Source organism: Chrysochloris asiatica, unplaced genomic scaffold (genome assembly GCF_000296735.1).
Source record: "Chrysochloris asiatica unplaced genomic scaffold, ChrAsi1.0 scaffold00112, whole genome shotgun sequence".
NCBI classification, from domain to species: domain Eukaryota; kingdom Metazoa; phylum Chordata; class Mammalia; order Afrosoricida; family Chrysochloridae; genus Chrysochloris; species Chrysochloris asiatica.
The window spans coordinates 9811284-9818095 of record NW_006408630.1 but is presented as its reverse complement, the minus strand read 5'-3'; positions in this window follow the sequence as shown (position 1 = coordinate 9818095).

Genomic DNA, 6812 nt, shown 5'->3' with positions numbered 1-6812 from the left:
AAACCTGTCCACCATGGGTGACCCTACTAGTGTTTAAAATACCCATGGCATAGCTTTCAGAGTCATAGCAACTCACAAGCCACCACAGTATGATAAACTGACAGATGAGTGGTGGTATTTTGTATTTTGACCCACGCCATGGTATTTTCAATAACCTCATATGCATGCGAAAGCTGGACAGTGAATAAGGAAGACTGTAGAAGAATTGATGCCTTTGAGTTTTGGTGTTGGAGGAGAATATTGAAAGTTTCATGGGCTGCCAAAGGAACCAATAGATCGGTTTTGGAAGAAGTGCAGCCAGAGTGCTCCTTAGAGGCCAAGATGACCAAACTTCGTCTCTCATACTTCAGACATATTGTCAGGAGGGCCCAGTCACCGGAGAAGGATATCATATTTGGTAAGGTGGAGGGTCAGAGAAAAAGAGGAAGACCCCCAACGAGATGGAATGGCCAAGTGGCAGCTCTATGGACTCAAGCATGGCAACGATATTGAGGTTGGCCCAATCGGGTAGTGTTTCGTTCTGCTGTGCATAAGGTCTCTATGGGTCAGTACTGACTCGATGGCACCTAACAACAACAACAACAATCATATTTTGTTTCATTGCAATGATTACAATTCCCTCTATACACCATCGGTTAATCCAGTCTCTCTCTCTCTCTCTCTTTCTCTCTCTCTCTCTCTCTCTTTTTATGTACAAAATATATATTCATTTAAACTACCAAAAGGCACATTTTGCAAGCCAGCCTCCCTCCTGCTGGCACACAACCTTTCCCAGTCAAGTTCTGATCACCAAGGCAACCAAGCTAGGTCTAATGGGCAGTGTGTTTCATTCTGCTGTGCATAAAGTTGTTATGAGTCAGCACTGACTTTATGGCACCTAACAATAACAGTGACTAATGATCATGAACATTCCTTCATATGTTTGTTGCTTTCCTGAATATTTTGGTGACAATGTCTTGGTGATTTGTCTGCCATTTTTCTTGTTTGTCTTTTTCTTGTACAGGTTTTACAGTTTCCTATAAATTTTAGAGATTAATCCCTTGTCTGATATGTTGTTGCAAAAAAATTTTGTCCCAGTCTATGGGCACTCTTTTGGTGAAATCTTTTGATGCACATAGGCTTCTAATTTTCAGTATGTCATTATTTTTGTTGTCTATTGTTTGTGTGATTTTTTTCAATGTTGATACTTTCATGTGTGCCCTGTATTGGAGCCCCTAAATTTGTCCCTATTCTTTCACTGATGGCATTTATAGTTTGGGGATTCACATTTACCTTCCATCTTGTTTTGATGCTTTCTATCTCATTCAACATTTTTCCCATTGAATCCTTCAATATTACAAATCATGACTTGAATGATTTCATCAGTTCTTTCAGTTTCAGAAATGCTGGATGTATTCTTCTTTGTGGTTTTCTAAGTCCAGCTTTTTGCACATCTTATTACAATATTTGACTTTGTCTTCTTGAACTGTCCTTTGTCAATTTCTGTTCAGTTCTTTTACTTCATCATCTTTCCCATTGCTTTATCTTCTTGACATTCAAAATCAAGTTTCAGAGTCTCTTCTGACATGTAATTTTTAATTTTCCTGTCTTTTTAATTATCTTTTGCAATCTTTCTGTATGCTATTCTTGATGTCATCCCACAATTCCTCTGGTCTTTGATCATTAGTATCTAATGCGTCAAATCTTTTCTTGAGATGGTATCTAAATCCAGGTGGGATATTCTTAAGGTCATATTTTGGCTCTTGTGTACTTTCTTTAATTTTCTTCAGCTTCAGCCTGAACTTGCACAGGATCAGTTGATGGTCTATTCCATAGCCTGCCCCTGGCCTTGTTTCACTGATGATATGGAGCTTTTGCACCATCTCTTCCCAGATATCATCTGAAGAACAGATTTGATGCATTAGACACTGAAGACTGAAAACCAAAGGTGTTTTGGGATGACATCAAGGACATCATACAACAAAAAAGCAGAGCCATCAAGAAGACAAGAAAGAAGGAAAAGACCAAAATGGATGTCAGAAGACACTCTAAAACTTGCTCTCCAGTATAGAGATGCTTAAGCAAATGAAAGAAATGAAGAGGTAAAAGAGCTGAATAGAAATTTTTGAAGGGCAACTCAAAAAAACAGAATCAAATATTATAATGAAATGTGCAAATACCTGGAGTTAGAAAACCAAAAGGGAAGAAGACACTCATCATTTCTCACGCTGAGTTAGCAAAATGACATATTAACTGGAAAGGAATAGGAAAGCCATTTATCATATATTTTGTTGTTGTTATACTATCATATTTTGGTAACTTGCATACTGCTGCAATGCTTGAAATGATGCCAATGGTGTTTCAAATACCAGTGGCATCATCCATAGTAGACAGGCTAAAGCAGAGATTTCAGACTAAGAATATAATATGAAAAAGAGCTAGTACAATTCTGAAAGATTAGAACTTGAAATTTTTATGAATAGCAGAAAAATATTTTCTGTCATAATACTGTACAATGAGCACCTCAGATTGGAAGGCACTCAAAATACAACTGAGAAATATCTGTCTTTATTAGGGCTTTATAAAGGGAATACCAGTTAATACAACTATTATTCAAAATTACTCAACTATCACCAAAGCCAATGCTGAAGAAATAGAACAATTTTTCAACTTCTGCAGTCTAATACTGATCAAACATGCAATCAAGATGCATCGATAATTACCATTGATTGAAATATGAATGTGGGAAACTATGAGGAGGAATAGGTAGTTGGAAAATATGGCCTTGGTTACAGAAATGATGTTGGAAATTGCATGATATAGAAATTGCATGATGTTAGATATTGCATGATGTAATCTTGCAAAATGAATGGCTTTTTCATTACAAATACCATTTTCCAAAGCAAAAATAGCAACTGTATATGTGGAGATCACCATATGGAATGTACAGTAATAAAACTGACTATATATTTGGGAAGAGATGATGAAGGAGCTCAATATCAGTAGCCAAAACAAGGCCAGGGGCAGACTGTGGAAATTAGCATAAATTTCTCATCAAGTTGAAACTGAAGAAAATTGAAACAAGTTCTTTAATATGACCTTGAATATATCTCACCTGAATTTAGAGACCATTTCAAGGACAGATTTTTTTCATTTGACACTAATTTTCTGATACCAGAAGAGTTGTGGAATGACATCAAGATGACCATAGAGTAAGAATGCAAAATACCATTAAAAAGACAAGAAAAGAAGAAAAGACCAAAATAGGTGTTAGAAAAGGTGTTATATTTGTTCTTGAATATAAAGTTGTTGTTGTTGTTCAATCACTGTTGAAAATTGATGTAGTAAAAGAACTGAAAAGAAAATTTCAAAGAGAAGCTTGAGAAAAACAAGTAAAGTGTTATAATGAAATATACAAAGATCTGGAAGGGAAGAACAAAGACCAGGAACTAGAAAAACAAAAGGGAAGAACATGCTAAGCATTTCTCAAGCTGAAAGAACTAAAGAAAAAAAAATCAAATCTCAGGTTGGATTCTTCAGGTAAAATACTGAATGACACAGGAAGCTTCAAAAGAAGATGAAAGACTACACAGAATCACTGTTCCAAAAAGATTTGGTCAGCATTCAACCATTTTAAGATGTAACATTTGATCAAGAATCAAAGATAAAGATGGAAGAAATAAAAGAATCATTGAAGATGTTGGCAAACCACGCCCCTCCCCCCCCCCAACACACACACAAAACAAGCCTTCAGAAATTGAAGACATATAAATTGAAATGTTTCAACAGACTGATACACTGCTGGAGCTGCTCACTCATCCATGCCAAGAAATTTGATAGACAGCTACCCGGTTAGCCTACTGGTTGAGTTCAGTATTTTTTCCTATACAAAAGAAAGGTGACTTTAACACATGAAGAAATTACTGAATAGCATGGTTAACATCACATGCAAGTAAAATTTTGCCAAAGATATCTCAAAAAAGGTGGTAGCAGTGTATCACAATAAGAAGCTGCCAGAAATTCAAGATATGAATTTGATCCAGGAGAAGATATGAATGCGAGTCATCATTGCTGAAGTGTGATGGATCTTGGCTTAAAGCAGAGAACACTAGAAAGATGTTTACTTGAGATCCTGATTATGTAAAGGCATTCTACTTATGGGTCATAATAAATAATGGATAACCTTGGGGAACATAGGAACCACAGTACACTAAATAGGAATCCCTGTACATAGACCAAAAGGCAGTCATTAATACAGAACAAGGGATTAATAAATGGTTTAAAATCAGAAAGGTGTGTATCAGAGTCGTATATTTTCTCTATCCTTAGTCAATCTGTATGCTGAGCAAATTATCTGAAAAAGTTGTTTGTTGTTGTTAAGTGCTGTCGAGTCGGTTCTAACTCACAGTGACCCTGTATAGGGTTTAAACTGTCAAACTTGTGATTCAAAGTCAAGTGCTGATTCTAAGTGGACTACATAAAAAAGAATGTGGCATCAAGATTGGAGAAAGGCTCATTATCAACCTGTGATATACAGATGACATAATCTTAATTGCTGAAAGTGAAGAGGACTTTAAACAGTGATGAATGAAAATCAAAGACTACAAGCTTCAGTATTGGTTACAACTTAAATATGATGAAAAATCTTCACAACTGAACCAATAAACAACAATATAATAAAGAAAGAAAAGATTGACATTTTCCGATTTTATGTTACTTGGATACACAATCAATGCTCATAGAAACAGCAGTCAAAAACTTAAGTGATGTACTACATTAGGCAAATCTTCTGCAAAAGACTTCTTTAAAGTGTTAAAAAGCAAAGATGTCACTTTGAGCACCTGACAACGCTATAGTATTTTCAATCACTTCATAGACATGTGAAACCTAGAAAATGAATAAGAAATGCCAGGGATGAATTGGTGCACATTAATTATGATGTTGGTAAAGATTATTAAGTATACCAGAGTCTGCAAGAAGAACAAGCAAAGCCTTCTTTAAAGACTTAAAACTAGAAAGTGCCTTAGAAGCCAGAGTAGTGAGATTTCATCTCATATATTTTAAACATATTGTCAGGAGGGACCAATCCCTGTAAAAGGACATCATGACACCATGGTTAAGTAGAGAGTCAGCAAAAAAGAGGAGGACTGTCACAGAAATGGATTGACACATTGGCCAGAACAATGGATTTAGGCATAGCAACAGTTGTAAGGATGGCATAGGCCCAGTCAGTGCTTCATTTTGTTGTATATAAAGTCATTATGAGTCAAAACCATCTCAATATCACTTAACAGCAACAAAGGGATCTTAAAGAACTATGACTTCTGCCATGGATTGAATTGTATCTCAAAAAATATGTGTTAATTTGCTGGGCAGTTATGTAATGATGAAATTTGGCAGGTATGTGATGATGTACCATTCCCCACTATGTAATCTGATATTATCAATCACTTGTATGACGATTATGGTGGGATGAAAAACCCTTACTCAGGTCACAGTTCTGAGTGTATATATGCAAGGGTGATTTATCTGGGATGTAGCCTACAATACTTTTTACCTTACAAAAGATGACAGAACAGAGAAGTGAGCAGAAAGAGAAAGACCTACTGCCACCAAGGTAAAAGATCGAGGAGCAGAGCACATCCTTTGGACCCAGGGTTCTTCACTGGGATCCTCCTATATCTAGGGGAAGATTGATTTCAAGACATATGGATATGGCAAAGAAACAATGGCCTCACAGATGTTTAAATGAGTTAAATACCTTCATCCAAAGCTGACAAAGAGAGAAAGCCTACCCTAGAACCGGCATTCTATGTTTGAATTTCTAGTCTGTAAGAGAATAAATTTCTGTTTGATAAAGCCATCCATATGTGGTATTTCTGATATAGCAGCACTGGATAACTATGACAGCTCCTGGAAGAATAAAGCATGGGAACTAGCCACAGGAAGCATAATGTGTATAATTTAATGAAATATCATGCTTCACAAAATATATTAGTTTACAGTCTCTTCTTTTTGACATGAAATTAAATAAATATTTAAGAAAATATGTAGTACAAATCAACATCTACTAGAAGATGACATTTATATTTTTCTAAAGAAATAAATTGTTGTTGTTAAGTGCTATCAAGTCGATTCCGACCCATAGTGACATTGTATAGGGTTTCCTAGGAGCAGATAGTGAACTTGAACCACCGACCTTAAAGTTCAAATAGCTTTGCAGTCTGGCACATTAAGCCACAGCACCACACCAGGACTCCAAAGAAATAAATTAGTTACACCTAAGTAACAAATCTAGAATCTGATGTTGGCCTGAAACTTGCCTAGAAATTTTACCTTCAGGTAAAAATTCTTTAACTTTCCATTCTAATCCAAGAATTATTCTTGGTGGAATAAATTGCTTTATTGCAATTCTAAACACTCTTGAGAGAAAACATTGACTCATTAAAATTATATAAAATGATTTATATAGAATAAGCTTGTCTCTTTATTTTAATAATTTGGTTATTTATAATTTTGTCTAATTATTTGCTTAAACATCCATTTCTTTTAGTCCACTGAATTTCTAGAGCTATCATGAAGAACTGTTCATGGATTTAATGGTTTTTTAATATACACAATATCAAATCTATGTAACATAGTTTATAAATTGTTTTAGTTGGGAACTTTTAGTGACTGAGTTAAATGCATATATATTTATATAATTCTATGTACTAATGGAGCCTTATTTACATGTACACCTATATAGTTTCTGTTAACCTACAAATGATTATAAGAAATCTTACTGTGAATGACGTTGTGTTGTTAGGTGCCACTGAGTCAGAAACAACTTG